Source organism: Theropithecus gelada, chromosome 13, assembly GCF_003255815.1.
Source record: "Theropithecus gelada isolate Dixy chromosome 13, Tgel_1.0, whole genome shotgun sequence".
Lineage (NCBI taxonomy): Eukaryota > Metazoa > Chordata > Mammalia > Primates > Cercopithecidae > Theropithecus > Theropithecus gelada.
The window spans coordinates 55,818,170-55,844,329 of NC_037681.1; positions in this window are offsets into that span (position 1 = coordinate 55,818,170).

The window sequence follows — 26,160 nt, forward strand, 5'->3', positions numbered from 1 at the left end:
TTTTCTCAACCACATTTCTTTTAGTCTTTTTGGTATTCTCTTGTTTTATAAAAAGATTATCCTTTGAGGATACAAAAAATTTCTGTAATTTTTTTCTTGTATGTAAATAATATTTAGTTTAATCATAGTTTAATGTAGAGAGTATATAAAGCTGGAGACATCTTATACATGCAATACATTTTACCTTAAGGCATTTTTGCTTATCATCTCTTGAATATACTACATATAGTGCCTTGCATTTCTCTATCTTGCGTTGTTAGCCTCATGTATCTTGAGGTACAGGGTCAAACTTAGAAGAGCACAATATATTTTGAAACCGCTAAGTCATAATTAGGTACAATGAAATACGTTAATACATGACTTAATATAACATTTAAAACCTAGATATACCTAGGTTTCTAAAATTATTTCCCAGCATTGAATTCCCAGCATGCTCAGAACCCTACTAGCTTGACTAATTCACTAATGTTTTAAAGTTATTTAAAATTAGCTATGAATGACTGGCAATGGTAATAATACTGTGTAGTGTTTAGTGTTGTAAGGATTAAATGAGTTACTATATCTACAGCTCTCAATCCCATGCCTGATAGGTAGTTGTGTTAGAATAGGTAGCTAGGCAAATGTCAGGCAACCATCAGGTGACAGTCAGGCGGTTGTTAAACTGTCTCTCTAAAATAACAATTTGTTGCAGCTGATGCCAAGGAAAGGGCTCCCAATAGATGGAAAATACCTGAAGCTGGTGATCTGCAGCTTCCCAGTAAGATTTCAAGAGCTGAGTGAGTGGCCTCCGGCATGTGCACTAAGGGGCAAAATGACGGCATTTAACTGTATATGACCTTCCAATGCTTTACTGGTAAGGGAAAATACCTCAAATGAGCATGTGTACAACTTCAGTAAAAACACTGTGCATGCAGTCCCTCCCAAGCGCTGGCAGGCCACTGCACATATGGACAGCCCACCTCAAGGGAAAACTCAGGGGAGAAGAGTCACAAACCCCAGAACCGTGGCAATGTATAAAACCCCATGTCAAGGGTCATACAACACACTTGGATCCCTTAAGTCGTCCATTTGGCCCTCTTCCAAGTGTACTTTACTTCCTTTCATTTCTGCTCTAAAACTTTTTAATTAACTTTCACTCCACTATAAAACTTGCCTCAGTCTCTCACTCTGCCTTATGGCCCATGGATGAAATCTTTCCTTTCAGGGGGCAAGAAATGAGTTGCTGCAGACCCATACAGATTTGTCTCTGCTAACAGTTGTTTTATATATATATATATAAAACAACTATATATATATAGAACTATATATATATATTTTTTTCTTAAACTAAACCTGCCTTCTCTTCCTTTTTGTCACAGAATATTTTAATGATAAGTTAATATGAGAATTTTAATGAAAAATATGTTTTTGGGAATGAAAATGATACTTTTGTCTGAGGCCTTTATGTTATATAATATGGTGGTCAAGCCACCGCACTCAGGTGTTTGGTCAATAGACCATTGTAGTAACACTAACATGAATGAACAATATTAGAAAATATTTACATAAATCCTAACCTATGCCAGATACTGCATTACACACAGTGTCTACCAAGCATCACTTCAGGAAGTTATAATGTGTGATATATTATTTCATCCTATTATGCAGATAAGGACATAATCTTGTCCCAGTAAAGCCCTCATTTTACAGAAAATATATTTTTAATGTTTGCTCTCTGTTATACCACTAAGGTTCTAAAAGAAATGCTTCTGTTAAAATGCAGAGTGTCTCCTTCCAATGTAATGATAACATCAGCAAATTTCAGAAGCATTGGGGCAGCTAAAGCTAGAGAATTGATTAACCCTCTTACAAAATGGCTCTAATTCAACTGATTAGATGTTGAATGGGTGTTAAAGCTCAGCTCTAGTGATTTATTGCTTTCTTCAGGAGCTCTACCTATCTCATTTAAAGTTACTAGAACTTAAAACGGTCCATATAAATACTTATAAACATGAGATTTCTTTGTACTGGAAAATCTATTCATAATAATTCTAACATGCATGGAGGGAACTATTTGCTAGATTCAAAACTTAAGCAAACCAGGGAGACCTGTGGTCTTTGCTAATTAATTTGTTGTCATTTGGTGAAGATGTCCTCATTGTCATTTATCATTAAACATCAGGACCTTGACCTATATGAAATTGTGACTTGAAAACAGAGAAAGAGCATAGCACTCTGCATAGATGAAAAACTCCAGAGAAAAGACTTCAATTTCCACACTAAAAATGTCTTTTTGTCAGTAGTCACTATGAGTTAGGAAAGTAGATGTAAGCTTCTCACTGCTTCTTTTTCCAGTTACATATTTTTCCTTGTCTACAGTGGGATGGGATCCATGAAAAATTTTAAAAAATATATGTATCCACATTTATATATTTGAATAATGATTTCTTTAGTCATTGAAGGAAACAGGCATCGGTAATGGTGTTGTTATCAGTAACAAATCACAACAATAAGGTGTTTAAGTGCAGGTTTCCTGTGTGCCAGGGAATATGCTAATCCCTTTAGATATTTTTATTTATTTAAATTTAAATTTACTCTCTTTAGTAGGTAATACCATCTTGATTTATGGAATAAGTAACAATTTCAGAAAGTCTGGTTAAAGTAAGAAGGAACAGATACTTCGAATTAAGTCTAAGTGACTCTACAGCACATGCTTTTAAATAATATACAAGAGTCCCTCCTCTCCGTCACTCTGTGTCATAGCTTAGAGTTGAACTCTGTGAAAATAATAAGGAATCCATAATGGAAGCCTAAAATTAAACATCTATTTTGAGGTCAAGGTGTCCATGCTATTCCAATTAGGAGTTCTTATAAAGTTTCCAGGATCATTGGCCATGTATTTAAATAATAGAGTCAAATTTTGCATATTTCTAATGCTGCCATTTCTTTTTCTCAGCTTTCCTACATCTTTAGATTTCCCTTTGGATTCTTGCTTGTATTTATATTGTGGACCTCTCATCTCACTTTTGAAAAAATATTCTTATTTACTCTTGATTCCCAGGGCTAGTATGAGTGATCCACTCACATGCCAAGTCAAATAATATTATATGTACATTTTATAGCGAAGAAGATATGCAGTGACCACATCACAATGAAATCCTATTGTTTTATCACATATTATACAGTCCAAGAGTGGCTAATCTGTAACAACAATGGGATGACAGGTTGATGGTACAGCTGAGGTCTCAGCACTTTCTATTTCCTCTTAATTTTTTATTGATTTCTATAATTCACTAATTTATATGTTTTAAACTAAGCTGCTATAACAAGAGATTTCCAAAAGTAAGGTCATAAGGGGAAGATAGAATTTTGAGGAATTGCTCTCATCCTTTATATGTAGCTTCTATTTCTGGGTTTGTTTATTTTCTGGAGATCAGAAAAGAGAAAGGGGAAGTGAAAAGCAAGCAGCTTCCTTTTTAAAGAAATGATCCAGACATGAATACATCACTTTTGCTCATATGCCCAAAACTGACAGCAAGGGAATCTGGAAAATGTAGTCCGAAATTGCTAATCCTGGGTTATCCAGCTGAAACAGAAAGGAGACTTAGCATCCCAGTTCTAAATTGAATAAGTAGAAAATGAATATTAACATCAATCAACAATCTCTTCCACAAGATTCACACATTTTAGTTGCATTCAAGTCCTAAGGCATATAATTTCAAACCATGATCACAGTTGCTGGAAATGTGCTCTGTTGATCCTTATTGACTATTCAATCTTGAAGGATGAGTTAGAATCATAAATAGGCTAAAGGAGTTGTTGAAGTAAAGTTTGCTGTTGAACTATATTCTGATAATATGACAATAGCAATTAAAGAAAACAAAAATAGTTGTTTATTTTTAAAATGATTATCATACATGACATCATCAAAAAGAAGACATTTGAAATCAGAAGGTATTATGTAATACATACTTTTAATAATCAATTCTGCTAATTATCGCTTTGTTACTTTCAGAGGCAAAGTAAATAGGCAATTAACAGTTAATTGAATATCCAGATACTCAAGGCAATTTACTGGGCATTTTATTGTACATTGCTCAATCACCATGACAACTCTGTGTGTTAGACTATTATCTATCATTTAGAATAAGAAAATAGAAAATTATCTGAGATTAAAAGAGGACACACAACTTTTTGTTGTAAGATGGGGCCTAGAAGCCAACTCCAAGTCAAAGATTAGCATACAAGAAGTTTCTTAGGTAGTGCTCCTAAAATCACCATCTTTAGGGGAAGTAAAGAAAGCAGAACTGGCCAAGAAATAACTTGACTGAATGCTGTCTTGAAAAGGACTCAGTCAATTATGATGAGCTGTGGATGTCCCTGGAGACACGTGCTGATTTGGAGGTGAGGGAGCCAAATACTTTATACCACTGCATTGACCAGTCATTTGATACAAGATGCCTTGAAATATGGTTGTGACATTATTTCCAAGGGAATTACTAGAATTTTTTTGCCCAAGGGAAATTACTAGAAAAGGCTGACAGCTGAGAGCCTCCATTGGCAAATTCCCTAGCAGCTGGACTGAAGAGAAATCTGGACAAAAAAAAGTTAAGCATCTAAAGTTAATTTATGGAGTTGTTCTGATACACCTAATTTAGATGAGTTCCAGAAGTATTTCTCTCAAAACTTCATCCTCTGTGGTCCCTTTTCCTTGGGAGGTTCTTACAATAGGAGGGATAGTGAGTCAAATTAAGGCCCTGCCCCTGTAGTTAGTCTTAAGAATGTAACTAACGCTTAATATAACCTTCTTAAAATGTTCGTTCTAGATTTCACTCACCCTTATTTAGCATCTTTACTAGTTTAGTTAGCTTTCCTTGTGGGGTCATCCAGACCCTCATTCTTGAGAGGTATGATCTCTTGTTTACCATAACATCTCAGGCCTAGACTACTGCACTTTTCCTTTTACTATTATTTGGATACAAGAATAATATGAAATTTCCAAGCGAATCTCTAAAATCCTAAAAACATTCCTCCCTGCCCTGGCAGAAACCTTATCTAGCATCAGTTATGTTTCCTCCTGATCATCAGGGTCAATTACCTATGTTAAGATGTAATTTTTCTTCTTGCCTCCTTGTCCTAGATTATGAGGACTCAAAACACCCAGGTGGAAATGTATTAATAGTTTAAAATTCAATTTGACTCGTACTAAGTCTCCTGGTGAAAGTGTTCTTTCTTTGTAAATCACAACTTTTAAGCCCAGATAACCCAGAGCTGTAGGAACAGAAAAACCCATTTCTCCAAGAGTCACTTACAGTGAGCAACCAGGGTCCCTCTTCACTCAACCACAAATTCTACCTATTATGAAAGCAGCACAATATAATGGTCATTGATTCAGTGTGTGTGCTGTCAAGAAGATTTTGCCTCATCTTTATAGGATAGTGTTTCTGAACTGAGACCTCAGCTGCACCATCAACCTGTCATCCCATTGTTGTTACAGATTAGCCACTCTTGGACTATATAATATGTGATAAAACAATAGGATTCCATTGTGATATGGTCACAGCATACCTTCTTTCCTATAAAATGCACATGTAATATTATTTGAAGTGCTATATAATTGTATCAGATACTTGTAAGTCCTTGGTTAATGGTTCTGGGTGGGGCCTTTAAGCAGGAACTGAAAACCTGTACTTGAAATATGTATCAATTCTCATCAAAATAAACCACTGTTCCTTCCAGAATGAAACAGCCTAATGAAGTAAACCTGCTTCAAAGGGGATCATTGGTCTCTTTGAGTGACAGGACTACATTTAGAGGTTAGGTTTAGACTTTGTAGCTAAAAGGATGGATATTCATCAATTGCAGTATCTGTACCAGATTGGTAAGTGGGAATTGATACTGTTGGGTCCATCTATGCCTTCATCACTATTCTGTTCATTTATTCATTGTGCCAGAACTGGGGGAGGGAGGAATAACAGAGGCTGGCTGATGTCAAATAGTCAAGGCATTCTCTATTTGGCTATTTAGTCCCTTGTCTATGGTTAATAATCACTAGCAAGCACTGACATTCAATACAAAGATGTTTACACTTTGGACCCATTCCTGTAGGCCCATCCACAAGCAACTATTCAAGACTTCCTCACCAATATTCCACTTTTTCTCTTTTAGGTCTCTGATGAAGTTGCTAAGTCATTTATTTTTTTCTTTTCAGCCTCCGGCCATTCCTCAAGCCATTTACTAATGCTCATGCATCTATATATATACTAATGTCAGGCCATTTATATTTGAATCCAAAGTGGATCACCAGCTGTAATCCATTTTCAGCTTTTGGCGACTTACGCTAAGCACTCTGATCAGTGAAATAAACATGGTCTTTTTTGTTTTCCTTTATCATTTTGTCATAGGAGAGCAACCATCTGATCACAAAAGCAAGCAAAGGGAGAGATGCTGAATCCACAGAGTGTATGGCAAGGTGTCTGGGTAACTTGCTTATGTAACTAATTTGTGGTTTCTGCTTCTGCTAATGCTTGATCCCAAATGCACGACTTCCACTTCACAACAGATTTCTGCTAATCCTCTTTGATTTCATGACTTGGTAGGTCACCAAACAAGCTGTATGATGGGTGGTTCTGGTCACATGATAACTTGGTATCAGTCACTCTGTATCGACCATGGCACATTTACCAGCTAATGTGTGCTAAAGGCTATAGATTCTTCACCTACCACCAGTTTCTTCATTTCCAGCAGCATTTGGGTGCTCTGGCTCCAAAATCTCATGTGCTTTCTCAGACTTCACCTAGTACTGACACCTACAGCAATCAGAATTCTGAAATGGAGATCACCATGCTGAAAGTTAATTCAAGAGTGCTCTTGAAATTAATACTTTGGGGGAAGGAAAAGAATCAAGATTGGACAGGGGGATAATTTGGGTTGTGGAGTAGGCACAATAAGACTTCAGGCAACCTTACATAGAATTCTGAAGCCAGGATAGTCCTTCAGAATTGTCTCAAGTTGGGACATGAGGTCCAGTCTTTTGCACAACTTACTGACTAGCCATTGGGTGAGGGCTGTCCTGGGAAGAGGGTGTGACTTTGAGAGAGAGAGAGCTGTCTTTAGCCAAGGGGAATTACTTAAGAGGTCTGACAGCTGACACCTGCTAACCTTCCTTCCACGGGGGTTGGAGGGAAGGATAAGCCTAAAAAGGAGGTGAGCCAGCACCACATTTCTGACACTTTGAAAAGTCACTCCATCAGGATGGGACAGAAATTTTAACTCAAGTTTGTTTGTTTGTTCTTTATTTTTCCTTAACTCTAAGTCTTATGCTTTTTATCACAGCAAGGTTTTATTTGTCATTCCCCATACAGTATTAAAAAATGTCAAAATATTATACAAAGACAGGCACGCACACACACACACACACACACACGAAGTCACACCCACAGCTATAATAATTACTTAAATATGATTTTTATTCCACTATTTCCACTTAAAAATATGGCATAAACCTTTGAAATATATTTTTTCAGTGTGTTATTTGCTAGAAATTTGTCTTTGTGGCCAGGCACGGTGCCTCACGCCTGTAATCCTAGCACTTTGGGAGACCGAGGTGGGCAGATCACTTGGGATCAGGACCAGCCTGGCCAACATGGTGAAACCCTGTCTCTACCAAAAATAAAAAAATTAGCCAAGTGTGGTGGCAGGCGCCTGTGGTTCTAGCTACTTGAGAGGTTGAGGCAGGAGAATTGCTTGAACCTGGGAAGTGGAGGTTGCAGTGAACCGAGATCGTACCACTGCACTCCAGCCTGGGTGACGGAGCGAGACTCCATCTCAAAAATAAATAAATAAATAAATAAATAGAAGAAATTTGTCTTTGTTTTCCTCTTTGATATATTTTGGAAGTTGAGATTGTAGAACAGTTTTAGCATGTTTACATAAATACTTTAGGCGGGCAATTCTGTGAATTATGCTTAAACAACTGCTAAAGAGATTACAGCTGCCTCTGTGGACATGATCAAAAGAAACCAATCACGTTCTGGTCAATCTGCTTCTTTATTTAAACTATTACTGCAGATCAATGAACAATCAATTAGATTACTAGATGATCACTGTGATTTTGTGATTGACTTGTCTAAAATAACATGGATCACCCAGAATGTCCATACTGTCACACCAATCATTTACTCTGAGGTATACAAGGGAGTGAGGTAGTATGAAAAGGTAGAATTAATAGTCTCCTTCTTACCTAGGACTCTAGATAGTTCAACACTCCCAAACCACTTCTTAATCACAAGAAAAAAACTGTTTTATCTCTTTTTAATCTCTTAGCTATGAGGTCATACCTGACCTGAACCACTTCCATGTCTCTGAGGTTTCAATATCTAATTTGAAGCATTCTCCTAAATAAAACTTTTCTTTTTTCATTACCAACACATCAAGCCCTGAATTGTCTTTTATAACTGTTTTGGTTACCATTACTCTACATGAGCTCCAGTGGTGGTGGAATTTCAAATTTGAATATAGGATATATATGCTAACTTTTAGCATTATTTTATCTCTAATGAGATTTCAACCAAATATTTACAGTTGACTAAATACAGACCAGGGGTTAAAAACTTTCTGTAAAAGGCCAGATAGTAAATTTTTTAGGCTTTGTGGACTATAGTTTCTGTTGAAACTGCCAAGTTATACTGAAAGGAGCAATGGACAATGCATAAATGAATGAGTATGTTTGGGTTCCAATGAAACTTTATTTACCAAAATAAGCAGCAGGTCAGATTTGACCCAGTTTGCCAACTCTTGATTTATACAATGTCAAATAACTGAACTAGATAAAAAGCGAGTCATTCCATTAACTGAGTGTTTAGTTTACTAAAATCCAACATTTTGATATTTGAAAATACCCAACAGATGGATTAAATGTATTTAGCTTAAATCTGACTGTTTGACATTGTGTGAGTGGAGCCATCTATCTGTGCTGTCACAGACTGTGGATGAAGGATGTAGGCAAACCAAATAGTTTGACCTTCTATTTGTCCCTATGAAATTCAGCAGTAAATTTCCCTGAAAAAAAATGTAAGTTCTAGACATTGTTCTAGACACACAGACCTAAAACTGTAGGTACCCATTTTTTGTATAATTCTGTATGCCACATCATTATACACATTTTTGAGTATGTCTAAAATTAAGTGGACAAAACGCAATTTTCATAATTCTAGTCTCTCTCTCAGGCAGTTACTTCACTTTATGTGTGTGGGCATGATTTTTCTGAAAATAAACACTTGTTAAATGTAGCTAAAAGTTAATTTTTAATCATAAAAAAGGATTTCCTTTAATCACCTCCTAGCTTTGCATGTTTTTATTTTCTCCCTCACTATTGGCTGATCTGTCAGGTCAGAGAATTCAAAAATCTTGTTATTTCTTCCTAAAGAAGTCACAAACTGATCAATCATTTCTCCTATTGAAAAATATGAGGATTGCTTTTGAGAGGTAATGGCTCTCAGATTTATTTATTATTATATTTAATTTTGTATTTTTGGCACATCAAATTCCAAGCTAATGTTTTATGCTGCTTCACCCACAACTTACTATGCAATTGATACCTTCAGTATATCACTTCTCTCATCTGCTAAGTGTATCTCAGAATGTTATATGACTTTTCTCTAAATCTCTGAAATCATCACTATAGTTTATGTGAAGCATGAAATTTATCCATTTTTGACTAGTTCATCTTTGGAATGTAAAATTTGCTGCTAGGCAGCGAAATCAGAGGAAAAATTTTATCTGATGGTTAATAGTGTAATCCATTCCATCCTTATATAATACATGTTTTTGTTTCTGCTCATAATAGATTATATATATTAAATATTTATTACTTCTCTAATATTGTATTTTCTTCACAACGTAATTAAGTAACGTCAGGCATGCCACTTAATGTAACTGATAGCAATGACTGACCTCGTCTTCAACTATGTATTTTTGTTTTATACCTACAGACTTTGAGATTTATTTATTTTTGTTGAGATAGGTTTCTCATTGCCCTTAAGTAGGTAATACTAGGACTGCTACCAAAATAGACCATCTTTTTCATCTTCATTATCTACAACATAGGCCATATATTGAATCAGACTGACCCATTGGCCATGGAACTTTCGGTGCTGACTTTTGGTTGAAAAAGATGTAAGTGACACAAAAAGAGTGGTCTTGAAAGGGAAGCCCAACCTTTTGCAGGCGTTGAAGTTCTCACTGTAGGGGTGTGCGTGTAGGGGGTGTATGTGTGTGTACAGAAAAAAGGAATGAGCTAGAGTAAACTTTTATTTACTTATTTTATTTTATCTGTTCAGAAAAGCTTCTCTCTTTTTTTGTGAACTATTCAGGCAGTATTATTAGTGTATGATAGTCACAGCTGCTGCTTCTCTGTTCAAAGGAATAGTTACGTAACTCATGTTAAACCAGTCGTGGTATCTTATCTCATGGCAATGATGACTTGTTAGGATCTCTCTCTCTCTCTCTTTCTTTGTCTTTCATAAAGATATATGTGATTGTATTTAGGTACCCCCCTCCATAAAATAACCGAGAATAAACTACTCCTCTCAGAATCCTTAACTTAATCACATTGGAGAAGAATTTTCTGTTTTTTTATTTTTTTCCAAAGTAAGGCAGCATTCCTTACTTGGAATACTTGGAATTCAAGGATTAGGATATGAACATATGTTTTTAGAGTGTGCCATCTGGTTCAGTACAATACCTTTCCATAATTTGGTTATGCAAGCTAAAACTTTCTCTTTCTCACTGCTTTAATTTTTTTCAGTCACTATGTTACTTGAAATTAGGTTTTTGCCAATAGCATCTGAAGGAACTCCTGATAAAACATAGATTTTATTATGAGATATCTTGCTTGATTCAAAGAAAAACACAATGTATGTGTTAGAAAAAGAATGAATTTATACACACAAAAATTTTGACCAACAGTCATCTAAATGATCAAGAGATCAGTGCAACTTCTTTAACTGAGTTGTACTTTAGAAGCAAAAAAATCACAGTATTCTTTTAAAACAAAACCACTATATAAACAATACTTGTGCACTATAGAAGATTATTATAAAATGAATTATGTTAACTTATATTTCATATAAGTGGAGAAATAAAGACTTTTTAAATAATTGGTTTGGGTCAGACTTATCATTTTATTCTTTGTACCAAAACCCAACCAGATTAATTAAATTTCATGGGTAAAAATGGAATAAAGTATTATAATAAAACGTGTGGAAAATAATAAAACTTTAAGAAGAAAAATATTTTAAGTGTGTTGCCAGAAGAATATGGAGAGTAAAAAATAAATATGTTTAACATTTAAACTTTAATGTTTAAAATTTCTTTATGTCAGAAATGACATAAAACTAAAACCTCAACAATAACTGAGATGTTATATAAGTATATGGCAAAAATCAAGTAATCTTAAAATATAAAATATTATTTCAAATTTAAAAATATTCTACATAATGATAAAAATAAGAAGAGGATATGAAAAGTCATTGCACAAAAAATTATTCTCTACTAACAAAGAACTGCAAAATAAGGCAATGCAATACATATACTGTAGTGTTTTGCATTTAACAATACACATTAGATATTTTCCGTATCAGGTAGCACATATAAATCTAATTCATCCTCCCCAATGTTGTCTAGCATTACATAAACTAAATGTACCATTTCAGTTTTCCATGTTTCAAAAGTAAAATGGTGAAATTATATCTAGTCTCTTATCCTGTTTTTCTGGCCCTGTATAGTAGTAAAATTTACTGATGCTCAATATGTCATTACATAATTAAAGGTCTTAACCATATGCATGCTATTTGACCAATCAATTTTACTTACTGGATTATTCCTATATATCTATTTTAAAATGAGCACAAAGATTTAGTAGTATTTATAATATAAACTAAATTAAGATTCTAACAACAGATAATTAGACTTGCTCTTCTGATAATTTAGAAGACTGGCTATAGTGAATGTCTTGAATACAACAACTAGAAATATTGAATACATTTGTATATATATGTATGTATATTTTTAAATATATCATTAAACTGTCAAGAAAAGAACCATCTTCAGAGGCAAAATACTCAGTGAAAGTTAGAATCTAGAGAACTTAAGTGTAGCAGTGAAGCTACATTTGCCCTGTGGGTATTTTTCAATCCAATCAACTTTAACTTTGACTTTCATGGCTTTACAGCCCATCAGGGATGAGATAAAGAATATCTAGTAGGCAATGCTCTTCACAGAACTAGGATCACAATAGTCTAATCTCTCAATTTATGGGTGAAGCAAAAATTCCATCGAACCTCCACACCCACATAAAATATATTCTTAGAAGAGGAAAAAAGAAAGCAAGAAAAAGCTCAAGAAAAATCTTGAGTTTTGTTCCTGGATAGAAGGAAAGGAGAAATCTATCTCATGCAGTTTCCCCTTCCAAAGTCACACTACAAAGGTGATCTGAAAAACATCAAGCCAAGAATTTGATTTCAATAAGCCCTAGATTTCCTGTGTTTTTAGGTATCTGGTAGACAAATAGTGCAAGTTTTTAGGGAGTAACCCAACTTCAAAAGGAGTCTCAAAGGACTGCCTCACTTGAAACTCCAAATAACATGATTATAACAATTAAGAAAAAAGAAGTGAAGAAACAAAGCACAAATGAGACTAAGCGGAAAAGCAAACAAAAATTCCCCTGGGCACAGAATATAAAATAAGCACACTTGCTAAATGCAAAAATAAATAAAATGAGATATTTTACATGTATACTTATACATATCTATATGTAATATATGTATTATATATTAATACATAACCAAATAGAGGAATAATCCTAATTTATTGCAGCACTATTCACAATAGCAAAGACTTGGAATCAACCCAAATGTCCATCAGTGACAGATTGGATTAAGAAAATGTGGCACATATACACCATAGAATACTATGCAGCCATAAAAAAGGATGAGTTTGCGTCCTTTGTAGGGACATGGATGCAGCTGGAAACCATCATTCTTAGCAAACTATCACAAGAACAGAAAACCAAACACCGCATGTTCTCACTCATAGGTGGGAACTGAACAATGAGATCACTTGGACTCAGGAAGGGGAACATCACACACCGGGGCCTATCATGGGGAGGGGGGAGGGGGGAGGGATTGCATTGGGAGTTATACCTGATGTAAATGACGAGTTGATGGGTGCAGTAGACCAACATGGCACAAGTATACATATGTAACAAACCTGCACGTTATGCACATGTACCCTACAACTTAAAGTATAATAATAATAAATAAATTAAAAAAAAATAGAAATTAAAATGAATAAAACTGAAAGGGCAATGAATCAGCCAACAATAGTTTACATTTAGGAAAGGATTTAACTTCTCTGAGCAAATCAATTCATCTATGCAATTAAAACACTTATAACTGATACCTCACGGGTTTCTGTGTGATAGCCTGTTACCTGTAAGTTTCACCTACAAGTACTGTTCAGACACTCCATAAGCATAAACTAATACAATGACATGCAACTCAGAGAGTGCACGTTCAAGAACTTTAATAGAAGAGCCAACATTATTATTCACTATAGGAGTTATATTTATTTTAAAATGTAACCATCAATTCACTATATTTCCAAGTCTGGTACTCTACTCATCTATTCAGCTCACATTTGGTATATTTTTACATGTATCTTATGCACTGCATAAGGATCTTTGCAATGAAAATAGTTTGTATTGAAGAGTTTTCAGCAAGCTACAAAGAACAAAAAAGAAGATAAATGCCTAGTGATTGCTTCAACATCAGCAGTTTTTCAGAGGTCAGCTACCTATATTAAATGTTTAAATATTTATATTAAATAATAAATATTTAAACACTACAATCTGGTTGAAAGGTCTGTGTGAAACAAAACTTAGAATGAGATTTCAATACAAGTATACAGAACAGTGTTTCAAGCTCAATGCTTGATTAAGGTTAAACATTTCTCAGAAATATTTTGATACTGAAATACATGTTTAATAACACTTAACAAATAGATTAACAACTAAAATAAGGACAGAAAAGATAACTATTTATTTCTGAGTAAAACCAAGTATAATAACCACATCAACACTTCTCTGGTGCTCAGATTTTACCCTCATCAAACGTTAAACACACCTTTATTTATTTTTATATGTTGGCTGTTCATTGCTGCATGAACAGTAGCAAAATGTTTCTGAGAAATGTTTAACCTTAATCAAGCATATTTAATCATTATTGTCTTCTCTCCATGATAGTACTATTTAATGATACATAAGTTGTTTGATTACTCACCTACCTACATGAATGTTTTGTTTTCCGTATCTTTATTAATATTGCAGATACAACAATAAAGGATATATTAGATAATTCCAGGGAAAATTCCATTGACCATGAAACATTGTATAGACAAAAGCAAAAGTGGGCATATACTGCAACTTCCAGCTGTGAGAGACAAGCTTGTATATTACTAAGAATTAGAAAAGTTGAGTGCAAGATAAAAACATTTGTTTGAAAGCCTCAGTGAACTTGGAATTGTGGGGGGGATCAAGATGCCTAAGGGAAAGAAATCAATGAGATGAGTACAACATTCAGAGCTGCTTTACCACAAAACACATGCTGGTTCTAAAAAGGTAGCTGAAGAACAGAAAAGCTGAACAAATCTTTAACCAGCCTCAAGGAATGGTGGTAGAGCTAAGCAAAGAGGGGACGTAGTAAAAACTTTTAGTTGAGGCCAAAGGATTATACCCAGGATGAAGTCTTACTAAAAAAAACAGAATGATTTTTCTTTCCAGAAACTAAAGCTCAGCTTCATATTAATTAATTAATTAACTAATTAATTAATTATTTTGAGACAGAGTCTCTCTCTGTTGCCCAGGCTGGAGTGCAGTGGTGCAATCTCAGATCACTGAAACCTTTGCCTCCAATGTTCAAGCAATTCTCTGCCTCAGCCTCCCGAGTAGCTGGGATTACAGGTGCCAACCACCACACCCAGCTATTTTTTTTTTTTTTTGTATTTTTAGTAGAGATGGGGTTTCACCATGTTTGCCAGGATGCTCTCAATCTCATGACCTCGTAATCCACCCACCTCAGCCTTGCAAAGCGATGGGATTACAGGCGTGAGTCACCGCGCCCGGTCCATATAATTTTAATTATAGACTAAGTTAATCAAAAGTTGTGAGGCATGATAGGAAACAGACCTAAGGGCAAAACTGAGAAAAAGAATAAAAATACAGAAACAGACCAAAAAATGGTCCAGATATTAAATTTATGACAGAAGAACTCTATATTACTTTAACATGTTAAAAAATTGGACAAAAAGATGAAGAGTCTCTGGAAAAAAACAGAAATATATAGCAAGTACTCAAATGGAATTTTTTAAAAATACAATATTTGAAATCATTAAATGTGTAAAACAGCACATTGGCTGGAAATAGTGGCTTATTGAAATGGGAAATGGGTAAGTTAAAAAATATTTAAGTCGAAGCTAAAGTAAAGCCAGAGTAGGAGATATGTGTAACATGATGAATAATTCTAACGTGTATAACTGGAGTCCCAAAAAAGATAAGAGAGAGAACTGGACCGAATATCTGATAGGATATGTTCTGATAAATTTTGGAAAATTTATAAAACCATAGATTCAAGAAATGCTAATTATTAAACAGGATTAAATTTTAAAAAGCACATCTAGGTACACTGCAGTTGTACTTCTAGAAGAAGAAAAAAAGATATATTATTTTGAAAAGAATAAATAAGACTGTTAACATACTTCTCAAGAGTCAGAAAAAGATGAAATTACATATTCAAAGTGTTGAAAAGGAAAAACAAGTCTACTCGCAATTTTATAACCTGAAAAATGTTATTGAAAAATTAAGGAAAAACAAAAACACTTTCAAACAAACTATCTGAAAAAAGTTATCACCCAGAAATCACATCCAAAAATTTTAAAGAAAACTGTTAAGGTAGAAGAAAAACAATTTAAAACAGAAAAAAAAGAAGAAATTACATTTACTGAGGATAAATCTAATTATATATTAACCCTCTAAGGCAATCATAAAAATATCTGTGTATTGAATACTTAATATCAACATTTATGGGATCCAGCAAAAGCTGTTTAATGAGGGAAATTTATAGTGATAAATGCCCCCTTCAGGAAAAAAAAAAAAAAAAGAAAAATCTCAAACAAATAACCTAAATTAATTCCTCAAGGAGCTGTAAAAACAGCAAACTAAACCCATAGTAAACAGGAGAAAATAATTAAGATTACAGCAGAAATAAATAAAATACAGACTAGAAAAACAATTTTAAAAGACCAAAGAAATTGAGTTGGTTTTCTGAAAAGATAAACTTGACAAACCTTTAGTTAGACTAAGTAAAAAGAGAAAAACTCAAATAAATAAAAGTATAAATAAAAGAGAAGACATTACAAATAAAGCTACAGAAATACCAGAAATTATAGGATACTATTATGAATAATTAAATAAAAACAAATTGAGTAACCTATAAGAATTGGGCAATTTCTAGAAATGTGTAACTTACCATAGCTGAATCATGAAGAAATAGAAAATCTTAACAGACCAATAATGAATATGAAAATTGAATCATTCATCAAAAATCTCCCCACAAAACAAAAAAATCCTGAACCACATGGCTTTGCTGGCAACTTCTACCAAAGAGCTAAAGAATTGAAAGCAACGGCAACAAAAGCCAAAATTGAGAAATGGGATCCGGTTAAACTAAAGAGCTTCTGCACAGCAAAAGAAACTACCATCAGAGTGAACAGGCAACCTATAGAATGGGAGAAAATTTTTGCAATCTACCCATCTGACAAAGGGCTAATATCCAGAATCTACAAAGAACTTAAGCCAATTTACAAGAAAAAATCAAACAACCCCATCAAAAAGTGGGTGAAGGATATGAACAGACAGTTCTCAAAAGAAGACGTTTATGCAGCCAACAGACACATGAAAAAATGCTCATCATCACTGGCCATCAGAGAAATGCAAATCAAAACCACAATGAGATACCATCTCACACCAATTAGAATGGCGATCTTTAAAAAGTCAGGAAACAACAGGTGCTGGAGAGGATGTGGAGAAATAGGAATGCTTCTACACTGTTGGTAGGACTGTAAACTAGTTCAACCATTGTGGAAGACAGTGTGGCAATTCCTCAACGATCTACACCTAGAAATACCATTTGACCCAGCCATCCCATTACTAGGTATATACCCAAAGGATTATACATCATGCCGCTATAAAGACATATGGACACGTATGTTTGTTGTGGCACTATTCACAATAGCAAAGACTTGGAACCAACCCAAATGTCCATCAATAGTAGACCTGATTAAGAAAATGTGGCACATATACACCATGGAATACTATGCAGCCACAAAAAAGCACGAGTTCATATCCTTTGCAGGGACATGGATGAAGCTGGAAACCATCATTCTGAGCAAACTATCGCAAGGACAGAAAACCAAACACCACATGTTCTCACTCATAGGTGGGAATTGAACATTGAGAACACTTGCACGCAGGATGGGGAACACTACACACTGGGGTCTGTCGTGGGGTTGGGGGAGGGGGGAGGGATAGTATTAGGAGATATACCTAATGTAAATAACGAGTTAATGAGTTCAGCACACCAACATGGCACGTGTGTGTGTATATATATATGTGTGTGTGTGTATATATATGTAACAAACCTGCACGTTGTGCACATGTACCCTAGAACTTAAAGTACGATAATAATAAAAAAGACATACTCAAAAAAAAAAAAAGAATTGATGCCAATTTATCTCAAATTCACACAAATCAAAGAGAAGGGAACACTTCAAATTGTATAAAGCCAGTAACTCCTTCATACAAAAGCCAGATTAGAACACTACAAGTAAAGAAAATGACAGGCCAATATCTCATGAACATAGATGCAAAAATACTCACAAAATACTAGCAAATCAAATTTAATAGCACCTTAAAAGACTCATTTACCATGGTCAAGTGGAAATTATCCCAGGGATGCAAGAATGGTTCAACACATGCAAGTCTATAAATGTGATATACCACATTAACAGAATGAAAGTTAAAAGGATGTGATCATCTCAATAGATGCAGAAAAAGCATTTGGACAAAATTCAACAATTTTTTACAATAAAAACTCTCAACAAATTAAGTATACAAGAAATATACCTCAATACAATGAAGGTCATATGACACAACCCCACAGCTAACACCATACTCAACAGTGAAAATTTGAAAGGAACACGACAAGGGTATCCACTCTTCACACTTCTATTCGATGTAGCACTGGACGTCTTAAAAGAAGCAATTAGACAAGGAGATATAAATTAAAGGTATCCTAATTGGAAAAGGAGGAGAAAATTTTTCTGGTTTTAGGTGACAGAGTCTTTAACATAGAAAACCACAAAACTATAGAACTAAGAAACAAATTCAGTACATTTGCAGGAGACAAAGTCAACATACAAATAACAATACATTTTTTATACACTAAAAACAAACCAACTGAAAAATAAGTTAAGAACATAATCTCATTTATAATAATTTCAAAAAGAATAAAAAACATAGCCATAAATTTAACCTAGGATGTGAATCATCTGTACACCGAAAACTACAAAATACTGATGAAAGAAACTAAATGGAAAAACATTGTGAGTTCATGGATTTCTTTTTAAAATATCCATGCTATACAAAGCAATGTACAGATTTAATGCAATCCCTATAAAAATTCCAATGTCATTATTCACAAAAATAGATAAAACAATCCTAATTTGCTTGGAAACACAGAATTTGTATGGAAGCATAAAAGACCCTATATAGCCAAACATTCATAATCAAGAGCAACAAAGCTGGCAGCCTCGCACTTCCTAATTTAAAATTATATTACAAAGCTATGAGAATTAAAGCAGCATGAAACAATGGAACAAAACAGACAGCCCAGAGATGAACCCATGCATAAACAGTGAACTGATCAACAAGGTTACCAAGAATACACAATGGGAGAAAGGCTAATCTCTATAAATGGTTTCAGGAAAACTGAATATTCAACCATATGTAAAGAATGACTATGAATGCCTATTCAACCATATATAAAGAATGACAATGAATAAGAGCATACATTTGTATCTCTTTTTATTTAATATTAGAGCATTAAAAAACAAAAACTTCAAAATGTATTAAAAACTTAAATGGATAAGGGGTGAAATCATAAAACTCCTAGAAGAAAACAGAAATAAAGCTCCTTGACATTTCTCCAAAGAAGATATGTAAATGACCAATACATACATGAACATCATCACTAATCATCAGGAAAATGGAAGTGAAAACCACACAATATCACCTTGAAACTTCAACCTATTAGGATGGCTATTGTTTAAAACAAACAAAAAAGAGTGCTTGCAAAAATGTGGAGAAAAAGAAATACTTTTGGTAAGGACATAAATTTTTTAAGCTACCAGGAAAAACAGTACAGAGGTTCATGAAAAAATTTAACATAGAACTACCACATGATCTAGTGATACCACTTCTGGGTATTAAGCCGAAGGAATTAAAATCAGCATATCAAAAAGATATTTGCACCTCTATCTTCATTGCAGCATTATTCGCAAGTGCCAAGATGTGAAAACAACATAGGTATCTATCAACAGATGAATGAATAAAGAAAATGTGGCATATGTATATGTATACAATTATATATTATGTAAATATAATATAATATATTGATATTGATATATAATATAATGATTATATATAATATAATATATTATATAGCATATATTATATATTATATAGTATATAATACATAATCATCCATGTTGAGGTGAATGACAGGATTTTCTTTTTTTAAGGCTGAAAAATATTCCATTTAATGTGTATATGCATAATTATACATATATAATGTGTATACACATAATTATATATAATGTATCTATAATATAATATAAAATTAAATAATGTATGTTATGTATATATAATTATATGTAATATATAATTACATATTGTATATTATCTAATATATCTTATATATAATATATAAGATATAATATTGTATATTATAAATATTATGTATAAGATAAAATATTGTATATGTATATATAATATATATGTTATAACATATAATTTATATGTGATATTGTATATGTATATATAAAATATGTAATTATATATTATGTATATATACATAAAATGGAATATTATTCAGCCTTAAAAAAAGAAAATCCTGTCATTCACATCAGCTTGGATGATATTATGCTAAGTGAAATAAGCCAGGTACTGAAAGAAAAATACTCCATATTCCCCTTGTATGAGAGATCAAAAATAGTCAAACTCATAGAAGCAGAGAGTAGAATGCTGGTTGGCAGGGCTAGGAAGACTGGGAAGTGGGGAGGTATTAGTCAAAGGGTACGAAGTTTCAGTGATTCAAGATAAATCTAAAGATTTGTTATACAGTGTAGTACCTATAGCTAACAATACTGTATTTTATACTTAAAATTGCTAAGAGGGCAGGTCTTAGATTAAGTGCTATCAAAATTATAATAATGGGCATAGAAATAAACTCTTGGAGGTGAGAAGGTTATAGTTTTGATGGTGGTATTTCAAGTGTGTATATTTATCCCCAAATTCATTGAGATGTATACACTAAATATGTACAGCTTTTCACATTTCAATCATACCTCAATAAAGTGGTTATTTAAGTAAGAATATAGTTGCCTCAAAAATATTTGCATAAAAGAAACTAATTAGAAATTTAGATAATATGCCTATTATTCCTCCAAATATGTATTTCTGCTGATGAAGTCTATAATATATTCAAAGTATTAAAGTGAAAAGAAATGAACCAGTGTTTCAAAAATCAAATTTAAAATTAAGTATATGATAAAGATTTTGGTGTTCCTTCAAATGTTGCTTATCAGAGAAAGTAATATACACATATCTTCAAACTCTGTTTAAATACCAGATTTTCGTGTTAGGAACAATACAATCAAAAAATTTTTGTGGGGCTCCAACATTGGCAATTTATCCGTGTTAAATCTTATGAAGTTCCACTTTAAGTGAGTTCTGAATTTATAGGTGGTCATCTTCAGTACTTTTGTAATCTTGCTTGATTACCTTACATATACTTTTAAGTTATCATCTGATTATTTTGTTGATATTAATATGGCAGCCTCAGGCAGTGAAACCACACATACATGGAGTCTCACAAAAATTTTTTGGTTGAATTGTTGCTAACATGAAAATGTGCCTTTCCTTGGGAACAATTATGAAGTGACAATGACAATGATCTACTCCAAAAATGTTATTCATATTCATGTTAAATAAGAGCATACATTTGTATCTCTTATTTGTTGTTTCAATACCTAAATTATGAATCTTCTGTTATGCTGAAGGCAACATATATAATATATAAAAATCTAATACTAATTAACTAATTAATGTGTATTGCCTTAAACATAGTAGGAGTATATACAGTGAAGTTCATAATTAAATTTATCCATGCAAGTGGGTAAATGAGGGTTGTGAAGCTGCTATATGGAAGGGCAGATTGAAAATCTCATCACACGCTTAAACAATCATTTCAAGAACCTAAAAATATGAATTAACTGATCTAATAACTAAACCAGTATATCACTAAATAAAGCAAAGTAATCATATTTTATCTTATTCTATTTTAAAGATCAAATTAGATCACCCAGGCTATGTCCCCGATTGTCAGAGAGTAAACCAAGTAGAAAGGAAGATTAATTCCACATCTATGTGTTTAATAAGCTTATGTAAAAGTTATAGCACAAAAAGTACCTACTGAAATGAAATATTCTAAGCTTTCACTGTACTATTTTAAAAAAAAATTTCCAGTTCATTTTTATGCTCATGCAACCACTCTGTTTCTGTCCCATTATATATGTCTTTCCTCATCTTGCACACACATCCATTGTACAACTATTCCTTCATTGTAAAATGCATCAAAATCAGAGGCTGTATATAAATAATTGATACCATGATAGAAATGTAGCATAAATGATATTCACAAGGATTGTGTTCTCATGCTTGATCTAAAAACTGAAAAGTATTTGCCTTCAGGGCTCTTGATTATCTGAAACTATAATGCTGCACAGTTATGATGAGGAAGTGGCACATTTAAGAACTGTGAAAGATTTATTTTTGAAAATAACAGAAGGAAGAATTGTGGGCTGCTGAACTATCATACAGAAAAAAAAATCCATCCCACTCTTTTTGCTATTATATTGTTTGAGAAGTTGCAGTAAATCTTCACTTTGGCTACCATCCTATTTTATTTTACTATAACTATCATTGCTTTTACTACGGAATGCTTTATGGGGCACTTTAGCCCTCAGCGTTTTTACTAAGCACTTGTACAGATACTGTGGGATCTATCAAGCATTTTAACCAGTTTATATTCTTTGCTTTCAGACCATGATGAGAAACCATTATTATGGCCTCAAAAAAAGAATAGTTTGACACCATATCCCAAGAAAAATCCTTATTTTGATCATATTTTAGAATATTTCTTCTCGTTCCGTAAGAATGGAATTTTCTGTGAGAATAAAACTACCAGAAATATTTTTTTAAAGTTTTTGACTGGAAAGATCCTCTTTTTCCTCTATGCTGTATTAGCACTAGCTGAAGAGCAGTTGACATATATTTCTTGTTGCTTAAGGGCTGATCCCACTGTTATACCTCACAAGAGTCAACAGGAAGCTTATAGTTGGAAATGCTCTTTGTTCAGATTCCTAACTCTCTGTTCTTTATTTTGCTCAACATGTGTTATTTTTTTCCCTGGGTGCCAGAAAGAAATTTTACAGAAATGACTCAAAATTTTATCTTTTATGTTCACCAATTAATTTGCAATTCCAATAAGCTGCAACTATTCTTGACCTAAGGGACTGCATCCCTTTTGTTCCTATATTTCTGGTGCCAAGGATTATGCCTGGTGCAAAATATGAATATAAATAAGTGAATACATGATGAAAATTACTAGAAAATTTAAAGATTTATTTGTATTGTGAACTTTCTTAAGAATTGTACAGAAATATTCAAATGAATATGTAGAAATGAGGGACTTCAGAGAAAACAACTACTCTAAGCATTAAATTATTGACAGCATCTCTTGAAATAATAGCAATAGTCATCATTTATAACATGAGTCTGCAGCTACGCCCCATGAGTTGAAGGAGACCCACAATCCCTTTGTGTAAATAAAGCTTTATTGGAATATAGCCATACTCATTTGTTTGCATATTATAGTTGCTTTTGTGTACTAATTACAGCGAGTTGACTAGCTGTGACAAATACCATATAGTCCACAGTCCACATAGCTTAAATATTTACTATCTGGCTCTTTACCAAAAAAAAAAAAAAAAAAACAGTTGCTAACTTCTGATCACAAAAAATAAACAAGTCTATCCACAGGAGATGGGGCCCAACTCTCAAACATTCTATAGAGGTGAATTCCCATCCCAGGCCGAGGGAATTAGCATGACAATCTCATCAAAAAACTCTTTTTTCCAGGCTGTAAATACCAGTAGGCTGAGGATACCAGTGTTCTCCTCCTACCATTTTTATACACCCAGTTGCTCCTGTGCTGTATCCTGCTCAGAGTTCCAACAACGAAATTCCAGCTCCCTTTCCATTCATTCAAAGGGATGAATTCTCTGATTCTGATCCATCCTTATAGTGCCACATTCCCAACCGTAACTGCTTTTTTTTTTTTTTTTTTTTTTTTTTTACTTTTGAGACAGAGTCTCGCTCTGTCGCCCAGGCTGGAGTGCAGTGGCACAATTTCGGCTCACTGCAACCTCCACCTTGCAGGTTCAAGTCATTCTCCTGCCTCAGCCTCCCAGGTGGCTGGAATTACAGGCACCCACCACCACACCCAGCTAACTTTTGTATTATTAGTAGAGACAGGGTTTCACCTTGTTGGCCAGGTTGGTTAAGAACTCCTGACCTCAAATGATCCACCTGCCTTGGCCTCCCAAAATGCTGGGATTGCAGGCATGAGCCCCACGCCTGGCCAAATATTAACTCCTAAGCCATTGGGCCAGCTAGGTGCTCTCTGTTTCTCTAGGCCACACTACTCCTTATTTTCACATCTGAGCCAGTTTCACTCATTTTTGTTATCTCTGCCTGATTCTTGAAAATGTTTGAATCTATGCCCCAACACATGACAAAGCGTGTCATACAGATACAGATATAACTTCCAAATTATTAAGTAAAAGTCTCACACAAAATTTATTCTAAATATCCACTCATCCTAAGCTATTTCATAAGTTATTGTCTCTTTTCATAATGAGCCCACAGACTGCTCAAACTCTTGTTTCAAAGGAAAACATCCTACTGCATTTGGGAAAACCCAGAAGATATGAGTGAAGGGAAATTCCTGTAGTTTCACAGTCAAGGGCATTCTTCAGGGCAGGCCAAACACTCAGGCCTACCAGTAATTTTTCACATGATGACAAGTTTGCCTGGGGCACTTGGTCAGTGTTTTCAGGGTTTTCTGAATCCTGATGCAACTGCTTTATGAACTTCTATTTTTTAAAAATAGAAACAGGTAGGATTTAATTGAAAGGAAATGAAAGATAAAACCTTGAAAGACTTTTTAAAAACTAAAAGTAGTTGGCAACACCGAGTGTATGTGTTCTAAAGAGAATATGCAGCAAAATTAGAAAACTGTGCTAGTGAGGCCAAGGGCTCTGCCTCCAACCGTGTGTGGGTTTATTAGCTTTGCACAAAGAAAAATGCAACTTAACAATCACTATCTGAACCTTTAACTCAACCCATAAGCCAATGACTATCTGTCACTGCTCAAGAGGGAGATGAGAGTCTTGAAATGAGCCACCATCAGCCAGCCATCTCCAAAATCACAGCAGCTTTAGTGGATTTAGCAATGCCATCATTCTTGCTATTTCTAATTATCAATTTTCAGGAAACTTTTGTTTGGCCTATTGATGACATTGGGTACAACTGACTTTATCATTTTTTAAAATACATTTTCTTCATTGACTTCTGGGCACATAACTTCCTTGGATTCCCTCTTTTCTCTCTGGGCCCTCATGTTACCCTGTCCAAATACAGGTTACATGGTGCCACTTTTCAGCTTAATACTCTCCAATGTCATTCTGCTCAGCCACTGTGAAAGCCAAAGTCATTTTTGCCCTACATGTCCCCCTGAGTTGTGGGGTATCACTGCCTCTCAGACCCAATCTATTCTCTCTCTCACTACACTGCCCAGGCACATTGCTGCCTCTTTGTCTTTGCACTGGTTGTTCTGTATGGCTGGAATGTCCCCTCTTCACGTTCGGTCATATCCAAGTGCTCTATTTCCCTCTTCCTTGTGGCCTATGGCAATGTTATTCTTCTTTGCTTTATTTTTCACTTATTGCTTGCTATTTTTTCATATTGTACATTTTTTTCTCTTTCTAAAAATTTGTCTTTACCACTAGAGTGTAAGATCTATTAGGGTTATGATTTGTCTTCACAGCTTCTGTGCTAGAATCTAGAACATAACAGACTGTTAATTCTTGTGTGTTGGGTGCATGTATAATGGAATAACTCAAAGGCCCCAGTCATCTTGGCCCAATTTGCTTTTCAGCTTCTTTTATGTAGTTGTTTTGCTATGCCGCAGCTCTGAATATTTCAGCCTGCTTCTAGAAATCTCCTTCTCACTCTCCTTTACCTCTATTACTTTTCAGTTTTACAAATATCCCTAATCTTCAACACCTTCATGAAGCATTTCCTGCTGCTACTTTGCCTTCCTCAGAGCCCTATGCAGATTTCTATCGCCCAACACAAAATGTTATTGCCAGCATTTGCTGACTTGTTTGTCTCCTTTCTTAGCCTTAAGCTCATAGAGGATACTTAGAGAGTAGATAATAAACACCATGCAAGATCAGAGACGTTTTACCCTCTAGCTTATATCTGCTCAAAGAGATAATATATATGCTAAAAAGTCTGCATGCCTAAGCAGCTAGAGAGTTTGTTATATAAAAACAAATCAGAAGGAAAAAGGTATGAAGGTAAAAATCAGAGTGAGGTGATTTAACATGAATCTTCATGTTTGAGAAAACAAAATTGCTTACTTATTCAGCCATTAATTCACC